The sequence below is a fragment of the Vulpes vulpes genome, chromosome 6 (assembly GCF_048418805.1).
Source record: "Vulpes vulpes isolate BD-2025 chromosome 6, VulVul3, whole genome shotgun sequence".
NCBI lineage: Eukaryota > Metazoa > Chordata > Mammalia > Carnivora > Canidae > Vulpes > Vulpes vulpes.
In genome coordinates this window covers 48,171,735-48,187,836 of record NC_132785.1, presented here as the reverse complement: position 1 = coordinate 48,187,836, position 16,102 = coordinate 48,171,735, and the positions used below count along the sequence as shown (strand labels likewise).

Below are 16,102 nucleotides of genomic sequence, written 5' to 3'. Positions count from 1 at the left end.
TCTAAAAATTCTACAAAGAGGCAGAGATGTAATGAGCTGATCCTTCACATATGCTCTCCAGACAGCCCTGAACTCATCACAAAGGTCTCTGAGTCCTTACAGCACACAGCAGACCTAGACTAACATAGTACTCACTGGGGGTGCTGCTACAAACAAGACAGAGAACAAGACAAGATGATGAATTTGGTGTTCGCTACTTCACAAAGACTGGAAAAAAAGGAAAGGAAAAAAAATGTAGGGACACCTGGATAGCTCAGGGTTTGAGCATCTGCCTTTGGCTCGGGGCCTGATCCCAGGGTCCTGGGATGGAGTCCCTCATTGGGCTCCCTGCATGGAGCCTGCTTCTCCCTCTGCCTATGTCTAGGCCTCTGTCTCTGTATCTCTCATGAATAAATAAAATCTTTAAAAAAAAAGTTAAACATACATAGAAAATATGGGGGTGCCCGGCTAACTTAGTGAAGCAAGTGACTCTTGATCTCAGGGTTGGGAGTTCATGCCCCACGGTGGGGATAGAGATTACGGAAATCTTTTTTTTTTTTTTTTTTTTTTAAAGATTTTATTTATTAGAGACAGGGAGAGAGAGAGAGAGAAAGGCAGAGGGAGAAGCAGGCTCCAAGCAGAGAGCCTGACATGGGACTCCATCCTGGATCTCCGGGATCACGCCCGGGGCTAAAGGCGGAGCTAAACCACTAAGCCACGGGGGCTGCCCTACTTAAAATCTTTTTAAAATTTTTTAAAAACATTTTTTTAAATACACATGCATCAAAAATAAAAGTGAAAGAAGCCATGACCAATACCTTTGCTAAAAACAAACTTATCCTTATCTAATGTGTTTGTCTTTGTTGATATGTTCTGCACAGTTAAGATTTAAAGCTTCATAGTTTAATAATATAAATGATACCTACCATGTCATGAGCTTCTTGTAAGTTGCCAGGCAGTCCGTTTTTATTTACAGTTGACCGCTAAACAATGCAAGAGCTGGTGGCACTGACTCCCCACATGGACAAAAATCCACATATAATTTTTGATTCCCTGAAAACTTAACTACTAATCACCCACCACTGACTGGAAGCCTTACCAATAACATAGTCAATTATCATATATTTTATAAGTTCTATATTATATTCCTAGAGTAAACTAGACACAAGAAAATGTTGTTAAGGGGAAAAAAAAAGGAGAGGCACCTGGATGGCTCAGTGGATTGAGTGTCTAACTCCTGATTTCAGCTCAGGTCATGATCTCAGGGTCCTGGGATTCAGCCCTGTGCAGAGCCATCCAAACCTTGTGTAGTGCCCTCCCTTGGAATCACAGCTAGCCTGTGTGACAAAAAATGCTGTGGAAGCGACAGTGTAGGACTTCCAAACCTAGCTCATAAAAGTCATGGCAGCATCTACCTTGGACTCCTCAGAAGTCACTCACTCTGAGAGAAGCGAGCCGCCATCTTGTGAGGACACTCAAGCATCCTGCTCAAGGAGAGGCTACAAGGGGAGGGGGGGGGGGTGTCCTTGGAAGCAGATCCTACAGCTCCAGCTGACATCTTTACTGCAAATGTGCAGACAGGAACTAAGCCACCCCCAAAGACCTGACCTGCAGAAACTGTTCAAGACAATATTTACTATTGGTTTAAGTCACTCAATTTAGGAGTCATTCAGCATGCAGCAATAGATAATTAATACATGCCCTGAAGCCTGTGTTTTCTCCATACCTACACTGCCTTTCAGTAATTTCTATCATTGTTTTTTTGAATTATTATCACTATATATTCACGTAAAGAATGAACAAAATAGTTACTGAAATCAAAACTATACACCCTATCAGTTCTCTGAGATAAGCACAGCCAAGATTAAACATATCTCCTTCTTGTTGGCACTATTACACTTTGGGATTTTATATACACAATTGTTCTTTTTGGTCTACACCATCACAAAACAAGCAGCTGACAGGGTTCATTTTTAAAGGTGTGTTTTTGGCATGTTTTGTTTAAAAAACAAAATAAACGACCATGCTGAGATACTGCTACATACCTATTACAATGGCTAGGATGAAAAATGCTCATAATATCAAGAGCTGGTGAGGATTCCACTTCTGGGTATTTGCCCATGAGAATTCAAAACTATGTTCACATCAGAATCTATGTGTGAGGGCCTCTTGGATAGCTCGGTCGGTTGGCCATCTGAATTTTGGTTTCAGCTCTGGTCACAATCTCAGGGTCGTGGAATCGAGCCCTGCAAAGGGTTCCACTCTAGCAAGGAGTCTACTTGAGATTCTCTCTTTCTCTGTCCCTCTGCCACTCCCCCACGCATACTTGCTTGCACTCTAAATAAATAAATAAATAAATAAATAAATAAATAAATAAATAAAATTTTTAAAATATCTTTAAAAAAAAACCCTACCCGTGAATGTTTATAGCATCTCTACATTTATAGACACTGTATTCATAACTCCTGCTAACTGGGAACAATCCAAATATCCTCCAGCAAGTGAATGGCTACACAAACCCTGGTACGCCCATACAGTGGAATACTGTGAAAGAACCATGGCAGTGAAAGAATCATGAATGCTCCCAACAGCTTAGAAGACACTCAAAGATGTCACACTGACTGAAAAGGTCTCAAAAGGCTACATGCTCTACGATTCCATTTATACATTGTTCTGTAAAAGACCAAGCAGCAGTGACAGAGCAAAGACCAGTGTCTACAGAGGCTGGAGAAGCAAGACAGTGACTATAAAGTGGGAACAATGTGGAAATTTTTGAGCTGTTTGACATGGTTCCATGTCCTGAGTATGGTATTGTTCGCACAAATCGGTGCACACGGTAAAACTCACAGAACTGTATACAGGAGGAAAAAAGTCACTTTCACTAAATCTTGATTTTTAAAAAAATAGATGCACAGGTACTTTCCTTTTGAAGCAATTTCAACTCCCTTTTCCCTTAAGAGATATATCCTTTTTTAAATCATTCTCAGGGCCAAGGGCCCTCTTGACTTCCAAATCTTTAAAAAAAAAAAAAAAAATTGCTGATCCCAAGGACTTTTACAAGTAAGTTATTGAATCAGTGATTTGTATCTTAAGAGACTGCCTTCTTTCAATTACCATTCCTTATTTTCCTCTACGGCTGAGAATGAATCCCCTGGCCCCTGCTTTTTTTTTTTTTTTTTAAGATTTTATTTATTTATTCATGAGAGACACACAGAGAGAGAGGCAGAGACACAGGCAGACGGAGAAGCAGGTTCCATGCAGGGAGCCCAACGTGGGACTCGATCCCGGGTCCCCAGGATCACGCCCTGGGCTGAAGGCGGCGCTAAACCGCTGAGCCATCCAGGCTGCCCAGAAATGTCTTCTTTTGGACAAAAAAAATCTATATATGATCCCCTTGAAGACAACGATTTGTGTCTGTTTGGTTCACTGATGTGAATGTCAAGAACAGTACCTACCTTCTGAAAGGGGCTCAATGGATCTTTGTTAAAAAAGTAAGATCAGTTTTATTCTTTGTAACTTGTGAAGACATTAAGAATTTAAAGAGTTGTGATGTCCCCATGCCTATGATCTGTGATAAGATTTTCCTTTAATCTATCAAAGAGAGGCTCTTTTCTAAGGACCTGGAAGAAAAAAGGGAAGTTGGGCACATGGCCCCTAACCTGACCTCCAGGAACTAATTCTGGTGACAAGGGAGGAATTCCTTACCCATTTGTGTGAAACCAGCTCTGCCCAGCATGGCACCCCTGCCCTACATCCTCCGCCCTCCCTGTGAGCTCTCGAAGCACTGCACTATTCTGAAAGGGATGCCAATGGAATTCAGAAATAGGCACTGCTTTAATTGGGAATATGAAAAATAGGCAAGACTTGGATGTGTTACAAATGTTTTGCTGGGGGTGGGGGGAGATCAGGGCTGCAAAGATCTAGCACCTTCGCTTCTTAAGTGCTTCCGCCAACAACAGAGAAAAGTCAGCAGGTAAAAATTCTCACGTTAGAAGAAAATAAAGCAGTATGCACAGCGCCCATTCTAGCCTACTGGAGGGCTCCTGGCTCTACTTTGGGTCTTTCTCAACCTCCAGATTTATAGGCCAGGTATGCTATAAACATGCCCTGAGCAAGCTCTACCCCCTTTTTTTTTCCCACTCTGAAAGATGCATTCGACTACGAGGGAACATCCTTGTGGGGATAATACATTACAAGTGACAAATGACTTATGACACTCCTCATAAGGAATCGTTAGGTTAGAGCTGCTGCTCTTGGAGCACAGACAGCATTAATGTGATGGTGAACTTGCTAAGCTTTGCATGGCCCTGGGAGGAAGTGGGGCAGAGGCCTCGCTTTTATATTTCTGCCAGTCCCTCCCCTGCTGGTCCCTGCCCCAGGAAGGTTTTATTTCCTCCCTATGTTTGCCTATCAATCCTATCCATCTGGAAAGGCTAATGGTGTCTGGGCACTATCATACGTCTCCCTGGCCCCCTGCCCCAGACACACCCCCCACCAGAGGAGTGGTCCCTTTTGCAGCCTAAAAAAGAGGCCTCCTCTGGGAGGTGACGGGGGAGGTTCACACTCCATTAGGTGATCCCACCATACTTCATCATAGAGGGAGCAATCTGAGCACTTCTCCCAGGGGGAATGAAAGCGCTCAAATGTGTGATGAATCACTAGGGTGGCTAGAGGAATCTTGGATATTAAGGCAGGAGCCATGGATGCTATATACGTCCTGCCCTCCCCTACACCTCCACCACCATCACCAAACTGTCCTGACCAAAATGCCAGTGGAGAGGGTAACCCAAAGTGTGAAAGTGATACCTTGCAAAAATAGTCAAGATACAATGAGAGACACCCCATGGGGGCCAACTCTGAATGTGGGTCTCTATGCTTGAGATCCATCCACCTCTGCCCTTTCCAAGGTTGGTACTAAAAACTAAGAAATACCCCTATTCTGCATCCTGTGGCTCAAGCTAGGCATCTGTCCCTTGCAACAAGAGACCTAGGGATACTCGTACCATAGATTTATGTACAGATGGTTCAATACAGCAAAATACTGCAAGCAAAAAAAAATTATTGGTAAAGGGTAATGTTAGTTACATTACATAGAATCACGTAAGAGTAATATCACAAAGGCGTTAAACATTTTCATTTCAAAGAAAACTCAATTCAGAAAACATTCAATGTGAAAGCAGAAAAAGTGGCTTCTCAGTGTACATGCATCATTCTCTCAAATTATGAAAAAGGTATGTTCGCATGCACAGGTAAAAAATATTGGAAATATACCAAATGTTGCCAAAAGTCAAATGGAAATAAACCAACTTTTAATTTTCATAATCTTTGAATGGCAGGATTACAAGGGATTTTTGACTTTGTTTTATATGTGAATACTTTCTAATCCTGTTACAGGAACATACTATGAGGAGCGCCTGGTGGCTTAAGGGGGTTAAGCCTCCATGTCTTGATTTCAGCTCAGGTCACAATCACAGGAGTGATATCGAGCCCCACCTCCAGCTCTGCCAGGAGTCTGCTGGAGAGTCTCCCTCTCCCTCTGCCCCTCCCCCTACTCACACGTTTGCTTTCTCTCTAAAATAAATAAATCTTTAAAAAAAATGCTACAAAGTGAATGTTAAAATAAACAAAAACATACTTCTTTAATTAAAGCTCAGCTCAATTGCCACTTCTTCCAATCAGGATCCACTGTCTTACTATCCTGAAACTTCCACCATTACTATAACTTTTGCAAAGTTGTCATATTTTACCTTTTATTTATAATTACCTCGACAATTCTCCCATCCACCCTGGATGCCATGGTCTGAGAACAAGGACTGAGCTTTATTTTTGTGGAACCAATGGTAGTTAATGTATTCAACACAGATGTTTATAAATATCTGTTGACTTGATAAGCCCTTACATAAACTAGAGTAAAAATAAAACAGCACTGAATATGCAAACTACCCTGGTCAGCTGGCTACTGTGATGGTAATAGGGGAGGGGGGGCTGAGGGGGATTTTTTTAAACAACTTTTTAAAAGTTGTATCAATTAAATGGAAATAGAAATATTACTGCTCCAGAGTCTGTATTTCACTCACCTGGATATTTTACATTCAATTCATTTGCTTAATATTAAAGTTATTACAAAATCATTTAACTTTTCCTTACATATATTTGTGTCTAATTTTTTAATTTGGTAAACCTCTGGTTTATCCAAATCCTGACGTTTTCAAGTAGCTCACTCCACTAGTACATTGGCTTCCAATAAGATCTGATGGCAGAGAAACAAAACCTCTGATAGGATTGTAAAGGAGACACAATCTCTGATTAATAATGTCTCCTCAAAAATCTCCTAAACGGGGGCGCCTGGGTAGCTCGGTGGTTGAGCATCTGCCTTAGGCCCAGGGCGTGATCCCAGTGCAGGGATCGAGTCCTGCATCAGGCCCCCTGCAGGGAGCCTGCTTCTCCCTCTGCCTGTGTCTCTGCCTCTCTCTCTGTGTCTCTCACAAACTAATAAATAAAATCTTTAAAAAAAAAAATCTCCTAAGCAATATTTAGTATATGGCATTCTAGGTTGACAAAAATGGCGGGTTCTGCCATCATTTTTCTTCAAGAAATGAAGTTATTCTCAAAATATTTCCTGTAATCCAAACTGCCAAATGATCAATTCTAAACAGATGTCCTACAAGGACACCTTAAGAAGGTAAATTCATGTTGATTTAGTTGCAACACTTACACAATATCAAATGCCTAAAGCCCTTAAAAACAGTTCATCTCTCACAGACATTTGGTAGGACCACTAAGTCACTTCCCACATAATTAATAAAGAGAAACATGTTTTCTCAGAGATAATGGTAAACATCAGAAGAAAGATAAAATCTTCCAACTAACGTATCAGCCAAGATGCTTTGGATGGCAATAAGAGAACTAGAAAGTAAGTAAAGTTATTATTTAGCACATGAAGCCCAGTATTCTTTAGAATACTAAGCTTTAGGGCAGCCTGGGTGGCTGAGCGGTTTAGCGCTGCCTTCAGCCCAGGGCCTGATCCTGGAGACCCAGGATCGAGTCCCACATCGGGCTCCCTGCGTGAAGCCTGCTTCTCCCTCTGCCTCTCTCTCTGTGTCTCTCATGAATAAATAAAATCTTAAAAAAAAAAAAAAGAATACTAAGCTTCAGGTGCAGGAAGATCGATGATTCAGTGACACCCACAAGGACTCTGGTCCCATCTTTCAGCTCCATCATCCTCTTGCCTTCATCCCAAGGCTGACCACAACATAGCTGCTATGGCTCCTGCTATGCTAGGCATCACATTCAGCCTAGTCCTTGGGTCTCTTTTTAAGGGCACAGAAATATTCCCCAGAAACCCCTTCATACACATCCCAGATGTTGGAGGCTCCTGGGAAGGATCTGGCTTGATGATGAAAGGAGCCTGAAGAAGCCTAGGCTATTACTGACCTGACTGTACCAGGTGTGTGAGAGGATGAAGCTGCAGCAGCCATTAGTCATAATAGCTAATTAGGGGGCGGCAGCTTAATTAACCACTAGGCAACAAGCCCTAGTACGAAACACAACATGCTGGGGATGGCAGGGTGGAAAGAGAGAAAGAACCTGGGTCCTTGATGATACTGTGAGCAGGGACACCAAACTGGGAGCCCCTTACAATTCCTTGAGGCAAGTGAATGATGATGGCTTAAACTATCAGCCAGACATTGTACAATTTTAAGACAAACGTGCTTTTAAAGGTTCCCCTCAGGTTTCAGAGAAAGAGCACCAGTAACTTGCCCAACATCACAAACATGGACAGCAGAGCCGCCTGGTTCCAGCGCCTACACTCCCAACTCTTGCTACCTCTGATATCACCTTCTACCTCTCACATTCTCAAATGTCATGGGGTGTTCATTACACATATTTTAATTCAGATCAACCAATATTTATTTACCTTCTCTGGGCAGGAGAAACAAAAATTAGGAAAATATACTTTCTGACCAAATAATGTTTATTATCTAGTTCAGAAAATGAGGAGAAAACAGAGACAACAAGAATAACTCCTGCCAAAATAGAAGAACTAAAACCTTCTCATAACTACCTACATACACCATTCCACCTTCTTTTTAAAATGTTCCATCTTGGGCTGCCTGGGTGGCTCAGTCGATTGGGCATCTGACTCTTGGTTTCAGCTCAGGTCATGATCTCAGAGTCATGGGATCAAGCCCTGCATCAGGCTCCTCGCTGAGTGGTGAGTCTACTGGAGATTCTCTCTCCTTCCTACCCCTGTGCCCCTCCCCTGATGCACATGTGCTTTCGCTCTCTCTCTCAAGTAAATAAATAAATCTTAAAAAAGAAATAAAAAATTTAAAAAATTTATATGTTACATCTTGCTTTTCCCTAGGGTTCCATTTTTGTATTGATTTCAAAAATATTTCTTTCCCATAATTCTTCTGTGTACTAAAAAAAAAATACAGCTCTGGATTTTAGAAATTTATCTGATCATAATCTTAAACCCTTGTTTCCTCAGATTTTCAAAATAAGCTGGTATTTTTCTCTTGCAAGTTTAAGTCTCTTCAACTAAGTTTTAGTTAGGAAAGAATAAAACTGCTCCATCACCCTCAAAGTAAATGGAAGTCAAACTCTTGAAAAGAGCAACACTAGCCTAAGCCTTACACATAAAAATGTGTTATTTTTCCAACGTTGAATAAATTCCCTGGCCTTTAATAAGCTCAATAATTAGATCATGTACAATGTTTTCCTGATAACTTTTGCTTTTCAAAAGATACCATCAAGAAATAAAAAGGTCAAAACAGACTGGTGAAAATATTCACAATACACAGATCTAACAAAGAACTTGTATCTAGAATATATAATCTCCACAACTATAAAATAAAATGACATTAAGGATGTGTAGTTGATCATGTCAATTATCCTCAAAAGCTATGTGAAATGACCAGACAAAAAACAAGTGAAAAGACAAAAGATTTAATAGACAAAAGACGATAAACAAATAGCCAATAAGCACATGAAAAGCAACCATTAGCCATCAGGGAAATATACAATTAAACCACAATGAGACACCAGGACACATCCACCAGAATGGCTAAAATGAAAAAGACACAATTTTCCAGCAGATGCTTACTGGGGATTACAGTAACTGGAATGCTCAGATGTCACTGGTAGAATGGAAAACAGTACAAACACTTGGGACTATAGCTTCTTATAAAGTTATGCATATACTTGTTGTAAGACCCAGAGATAAAAACAGATCTCCACACAAAGACTTGTTCACAACTGTTCAGCACTTCATGCATGATAGCCCAAACCAAATGACCAGAGTGGCCAAAGGTGAAGGAGTGGACAGATGGTGACATGCCCAGGCCCTAAAATGCCACTGGGCAACAGAAAGACATTGATTGGTAAGACGATGGGAGGGAGGAGTAGAGAGGGAAGAGTAGGGAGGAGGTAGGAAGAACAAGTGTAGGAGAGGAAGGGGGTCAAAGTCAAGGAGAACTTTAAAAAATGGGGAGGCACCTGGGTGGCTCAGCGGTTGAGCATCTGCCTTCGGCTCAGGTCGTGATCCTGGGGTCCTGGGATCGAGTCCTGCATCGGGCTCCCTGCGTGGAGCCTGCTTCTCCTTCTCCCTGTGTCTCTGCCTATCTCTCTCTGTCTCTCATGAATAAATAAATAAAACCTAAGAAAAAAACTAAATCAAGGAGAAAAGAAATTGTACCTTGACATAGTCAAAGGGCAGAACTCCTAAGAACCTTAAAAGCAGCCAGAAAGGCGCTTGGGTGGCTCAGCTGGTTAAGCATCTGGGTCTTGATCTCAGAGTCATGAGTTCAAGTCCCACACTGAGCTCCACGCTGGGCATAAAGCCTATTGAAAAATAAATAAATAAAAGGTAGCCAGAGAGAAAAGACAGACTACTCACAAAAAACAATCAGCCTGAGCTGACACTGCAGCAGCAACAATGGAACGAGGAGACAGTCGATTAATACAACAGCAATCCAGAATTGCACACCCAGGGCATTTATCACTGCAGAACAAAGATATTTAAAGGCACACAAACACAGATGCTACCACCAACGGACATTCACTAATAAAACTTATAGAAAATGTACGCCAGGAAGAAGGAAAATTCTCCCAGAAGCTAGCTTCTCAGAGAAGTTCTACTTTCTTCTTTGTGCTGTTAGGTCTAAGCTTGAATAGTCTCCTTAAAAAAAGATATAGTCTTTTTACAATGTTACCCAGCATTAAAGGTTAATTTTTTTTTAAAGATTTTATTTATTTATTTGAGAGAGAGAGAAGGCACATGGGGGGGGGGGGCAGAGAGAGAAAGAGAAAAGCAAACTCCCCACTGAGTAGGAAGCCCAATGCAGGGCTCCATCCCAGGACCCTGGGATCCAGACCTGAGCCAAAGGCAGATGCTTAACCAACAGAGCCACCCAGGCCCCCCTAAAGGTTAATTTAAATTGTTAAATTAGAATGAAACGGAAACAAAATCAAATATCAAATTTTCAAATTCCCAGAATAGCAACCTTAAAAAACTTTAAATGCTAACTGGAAAAGACATCAAAAATGAGGTTTATATATTCACTGCGAGTATTTCCCAAGGGAGTGTTATGTGCCAGGCCTATACTAGATCCTGAGTTAACAGGATGAGAACAAAAAATGAAACTCCCCATAATACTGGATTGACAAGCCTTCTTTTACAAGATACGTTTATGGGAAGCCAAAGTCTGTGTGCAGAGTGACATTACTCTTGTGGTAAGAAATATTGTCATAATAGAGTTAAAAGCAATCTGGTTTGGCCGCTGGCTCCTTTGTTTGAAAATGTATGCATAAATATGACAATTTTACACATGAAATTAATTCAGTGCAAATGATGAATTCCCACAACACTTACTTGCCAATCTTCTCGTTTGTCTAGTATTTCCATCCCCCGTTAAAATAAGAAAACCACCATCCCAAGCTAGGGTCCCAGCCAATGCTGAGCATGTATTCAATTTTAGTCACGGTGTACCTGATGGTCCCTGGCTTAGTTCACAAATATCAAAAGCTGAGAGGCACCATATTTAATATCTATCAAGTGCTCACTTTTGCTTAGCATATCCAATGGGCAAAACATTTTTAACTGCTGAAAACCAGCACAAGGACAGCCTAAAAAAGCCAGTTTCCCACTTTAAAATCAACATTTGCCAGGGGCTTCTTGATTAAAAACAAAGGCAGCATTTGGCATAAGGGGGCTGGTGAAATCAGTACTTCGAGCAATTTGAATGGAAACCGTTGGGCTCTGATCTTTCTGGACATGTGGAAGCGGTTAACCTGGAGGAAACGGAGGCGGACGGAGAAACTCTACGCATTCAAAAGCCAGGAAAAGAAGTTGACCTACGGCTTCCCATTCGATAGCCAGGCTCGGAGAGCCCGCCTTCCAATCGCGAGCATCCAGGGATGAGGGAGAGGCAGGCACCGCAACCGGAAAGCCTACCTGGTACATACACCTGTACACCCAGGGTGGAAAGGACTCCAGCCTGCGACTATATTCGGGTATTATAAGGGCCCCTCTCTTTCCTGGAGCTTCTTTGGTTACAGGGTAAGGTGCACTTCTCCAAAACACGAGGCAGTTCGCGGAGATGAGCAAGGCCTGTTACAAGGGGCTGGTTTCAAATGCCCAGTTCTCAATGCTACCAAATCACTGGCTCGGGACCTACAAATCCACAAAACTTGCCCCACTCTCTGGGAAAGTCACAATGTCATCTTTCCTATAGAGTGTTGAGCACACAAGAAGACCGGGCTCTTGCCTTTTCTCCAGTGGGCTCTAACCTCCCCTAGGATGGAAAAAGGTTTTGCTTCTGATGGTTATCGCAAGCAACCTCCTTAAACATTTCTATTGTTTTCCAAATGAATTAAACTCTGCTATGCTCAATGAGTATGAGAGGATGAATTCCACCATTTAAAAAAACCAACCTTTTCGATACTGTATTTAATTCTTAAACTTTCCTTGGACAGTTTCTCTAATGAAATACAAAACAAAAACATCAGGCAGCCTGGGTGGCTCAGCGGTTTAGACCCGCCTTCAGCCCAGAACGTGATCCTGGAGACCTGGGATCGAGTCCCACATGGGGCTCCCTGCATGGAGCCTGCTTCTCCCTCTGCCTGTGTCTCTGCCTCTCTCTCTCTGTGTGTCTCTTACAAACAAATAAAATATTAAAAAAAAAATCCACCCAGGTTCCCTTCGGGCTCAAAATAATTATGAAATAAGTGCAATACACCAGAAGAAAACTCTCTAGGGTAGATTTTTAAAATTTCCTTGTGGTAAATTTGGCTACAGAGTAGCATTAGTGTTTTATTATGACCTAAGGAATGAAATCACTTATACAAATTCCAGGAAGAGACTATCAATGTGAGAAGGCACATTATAAACCTAACTGCAGGATTTCCATAGGGACAAACTCCCTAAATGAACAACCACGCACCAATTCACAAGGGGTGGGCTATAGAATCTGTGACCCAATGAGGCACAACATCATCACCAACTATTTCAAGTTTCCTGCCCACATGAAAGAAACAGGAGATTCTGGGAAGGCCTGGGCTAGGGAGGCATCAACTCAGTATCTCCACCAACGCTTTGCCCGGTGAGCCAGTCACTGGCCAATAATGTCTATTTATTTTACCCAGAGGCAGATCTATTAGCCAGACATTCTAAAAACACAAACGTTTTGTTGTGCTTGGAGTAACTCCAATATTGGTGCCTTGCTGCAGAACGATGCTGCAAGAATATAAAGTGAGCCATGTGGATGCTGAACCCACATACGAAGCGCATGGTCAGAAACTGTCATACCAGAGGACCAACCCTCTGGAAAGGCTGAGGGTAAACCCCCCAGCCAGCAGGCTGTGGAACGAGGGAAGAAAGCCAAAGACAGGAGAGATATCAGAAGGGCCCACCCACCCCATCGAACAATGAGGGCGATTTTTAAGGCAACTCCCTCAAAGCTCTCAGCACCAAAAAGGCCTTTCTTCCTGCACTCCAGTTTAGGGGGAATAAGAGAAGCAAGACAATGCTAAGGGGATGTTCAGAAATGGGCTTGGCAAGTCACCACGTGCAAAACACATTAAACCTAACCCAAGGGGTCTGGCTCTGGGAAGACTGCCTGCTGGGTGGGAAGGTAGTGGCCCAGAAAAGTCCAGGCCCTGGGGGGACAGGGGAAACCGGGGAGAGCTGGCCGAGCAGGTCGAACCTGGGAAGCTAGCAAGAAAGGCATTAACAATAATAAAATGGAACAGCCAGAGGCCACCAGGGTACTCCAGAAGGCCCCAGACAGCGCAGACCGCTCCGCTGCCCCAGAGGAGAGGCACTGGGTCCACCTCTCCAGAAGCCCATCTGATGTGATAGCAGGGGCCCGTTCCTTTGTGAGCCCCACCCACCTCCCTCCTTTCTGGGGTCCTGCACCGACCCCACGGCTGCGGGCCCCAACGACACACCAAATCCACAAGGATTACGGGGAACGCATCCCCCCACCCGTCCTCAAGCCACACTCACACACACACACACACTCAAGGGTCTGGCCCGATCACACAGCTAAAGTTTCCGGAACTTAAATCATAAAACCACAATCAGAAGTTGCTGCCTCGAAATGCTCACCACAGAAATCTGTGTCTTTTGCTTGAAAAGAGAAAGCAAAAAAACAAAACAAAAAACCCACCAAGTTCGCTCTCCGTAAAGGCAGGCGGTAAGGAGAGACCAAATCTAACTTAGGCGGAGGGTGTGTTCCTCTTTGTCACCTACCGAGGTGCTCGCGCCGCGCGTGGGCGAGCGGCTGCACCCGGCGGCGCCCCGGCACCCAAGCACCCAAGCACCCCAGCCGCCCCCCCCCCCCCCGGCCCGCGAGCCGCCCCCGGGGCCAACTGTACGGCCGGAGGTCCGGAAGCGGCGTCCGGCGCTGTCAGCGCGCGGGGTGGGCTGGAGGCTGGGAGGAGGCTGGGAGGAGGCCGAGGGGGGAAGGGCGCCCCGGGGGGGGGGGGCGGGGGCGCGCAGCCCGCTGCCCGGGTCCGCGGAGGTGCGCGCAGCGCGGAGGGTGCCCGGGACCCGGAGGCCCCGCGCCCCTGCTATTGTGCCGGGGCTGCCCCGAGCCCGCGGACCGGAGCCCGACCGCACCGCCGCCCGCCTCCTCCGGGCAGGACCCCGCGGGCACGCCCCCGTGTCCCCCGCCGCCCCCGCGGGTCGGCCCCGGGCGCCCCGACTCGCACAAGTTGCCGCCCGCCCGCCGCCCCGCCCGCCCCGCCGGCCGCGGTCATTGTTCGCCCCGCGCCTCCTACCTCCTACCTCCGCGGCGCCGGCGGCTCCGGCTCCGGCTCCGGCTCCGGCTCCGGCTCCCGCTCCGGCTCCGGCTCCGGCTCCGGCTCCCGCTCCCGCTCCGGCTCCGGCTCCGCGGCTCCGAGCGCCCGGCTGCCAGGGCGCGGCGGCTCCGGGTGCGCGTGCGGCGGGGGCGCTCGGCTATTAATACCCGCGGGCGGCGGCGGCGGCGCGGGAGCGCGAGCGGGGCTGGGGGTGGCCGGCCGAGGTCCGAGCCATCAGAGGTGGCGCGGGGCGGAGGGGAGGGCGGAGCAGGCGGGGTGGGTGGGGAGCGGGCTCAGGGTCGCCATGGCCGCCGGGACGCCGGGCCGAGAGCCGAGAGCCGGGAGCCGGGAGCCGGGAGCCGGGAGCCGGGAGCCGCTCGCGCGGGGAGGAGCAGCGCCAAGCGGGCGGCGGCCGCGTCCCCGCCCGCGCCCCGCGCCCCGCGCCCCGCGCCCCGGCCGAGCGCCCGCAGCCCCGCCGCCTCCGAGGCCGCCGAGCGGGAAGTGCCGGCGGTCGCGCCCTCCCCGGGCCTGGGCCGGCCCCTCGGCGGGGGGAGCTGGGGCCGCCGGGGCCGCGCGGACGGCGAGAGAGCCACAGCCCCCTCCAGCGTCCGGGTCGGCAACCTGCGCGCGCCCCGCCCCGCCCCGCCCCGCCCGCCCCGCCCCGCCCCGCGCGGCCCGGGGGCAGGTGCGCCGGGGGGGGAGGGGGGCCGCCGGCCCGAGCGCCCCTCCCGGACCCCGCGGGCCGCCCTCGGATCGCGCCTTACTCGGTCCCGAAGCCGGAGCCCGTGTCTCCGCGCGGCGCCACCCAACCGAGCTCGGGGAGCGCCGGGGAGCGCCGGGGAGCGCGCTGCGCCACCGCGGACGCGCCGGTCCTGCGGCTGGAGGGAGAGCGGAGGCGAGCGGCGCAGCGGCTCAGCCCCGGGAGGCCGCGAGGAGGTCGGTGGCGCGGGCTCCGCAGCCGCGCCTGAGGCCGCGCCAGGGGGTGCGTGGCGCCCACCCAGGGCCCTCCGTGGTCGCGCGGGAAGCGGCGCTCCGCGGGGACCCACGGGCACCCCCCCCCCAGCCACACTCGCGCCTTCCGGCTCCACCCTGGGCTGCGAGAGACGATCCCGGAGGGGCGGCTCACCTCCCCGCGCCGCGGCCGGCGTCCTCCGCCCCGGAGATTCCCAGGACGCCCCCACCCCGACGTGCCCCACCTCCAGGGACCCGAGCAAAGCCCCGGCGGGGAAAGGAACAGGTTGGAGGCTGGTTTGCGGAATTTAATGAAGGGAGCGGGATTCAGGACCTGGGAGGCTGGGACCGCCGGGGGGGGGGGGCACAGTCACTGTCCCCCCCTCCAGCTGGGAGCTCCTGCTTCACCGTCTCCACCCCCCTTCCTGAGCCCCTGGTGCCCCCTTCTCTCCTCCTCGCTGTAGACTTCCTACAGGGGAGAAAGGGCGGGCGGCAGCAGGTTAGCACCCCAAGCGACCCTCTGACAGATCCCGAGGCTGTGAGTGAGGTTCCCGCCCTGAAGGCCGGCGGCTCCGCAGCCTGGTTATTTTGCGCCTCGCAGGAGTTCTCGGGCCTCAAGCCAGGTGGAGAGGTTTCAAGGGAGAGGCCATAGCTGAACCCAGAGAGGAGCAGGGCAGGGGCCCCTTGTGGGGTGTGGGCTGACACAACTGAGCGCATTAGAAGTGGGGGGGGGGGCCTGGGGCAGCAGGTGTGAGTAGTTTCTAGAAAGAAGCAAAGAGACAAATTTTTAGTATGCGGTACTGACCTGTATTTTTTTAACGTTTGCATATTTGATGAAGGTGGAAGTGCAAAAGGGCCGTGTACA

At 47.8% G+C, this 16,102-nt stretch overlaps 1 protein-coding gene across 6 annotated transcripts in view; it reads right to left on the bottom strand.

Annotated features, from left to right (window-relative positions):
• FARP1 (FERM, ARH/RhoGEF and pleckstrin domain protein 1) overlaps positions 1 to 15,481 on the bottom strand; it is a 283,051-nt gene extending 267,570 nt beyond the window's left edge. For 2 of the 6 annotated variants that reach the window (XM_072760873.1, XM_072760880.1), the window contains exon 1: positions 14,266 to 14,515. The gene's annotated coding sequence lies outside the window, so the exon portion shown is untranslated. Of the gene's footprint in view, positions 1 to 13,591; positions 13,786 to 14,265; positions 14,516 to 15,050; positions 15,165 to 15,412 lie in introns of those variants that run through there. The other 4 variants (XM_072760878.1, XM_072760875.1, XM_072760874.1 and 1 more) reach the window with 4 other exon arrangements.
• Positions 15,482 to 16,102: the final 621 nt, after the last annotated feature.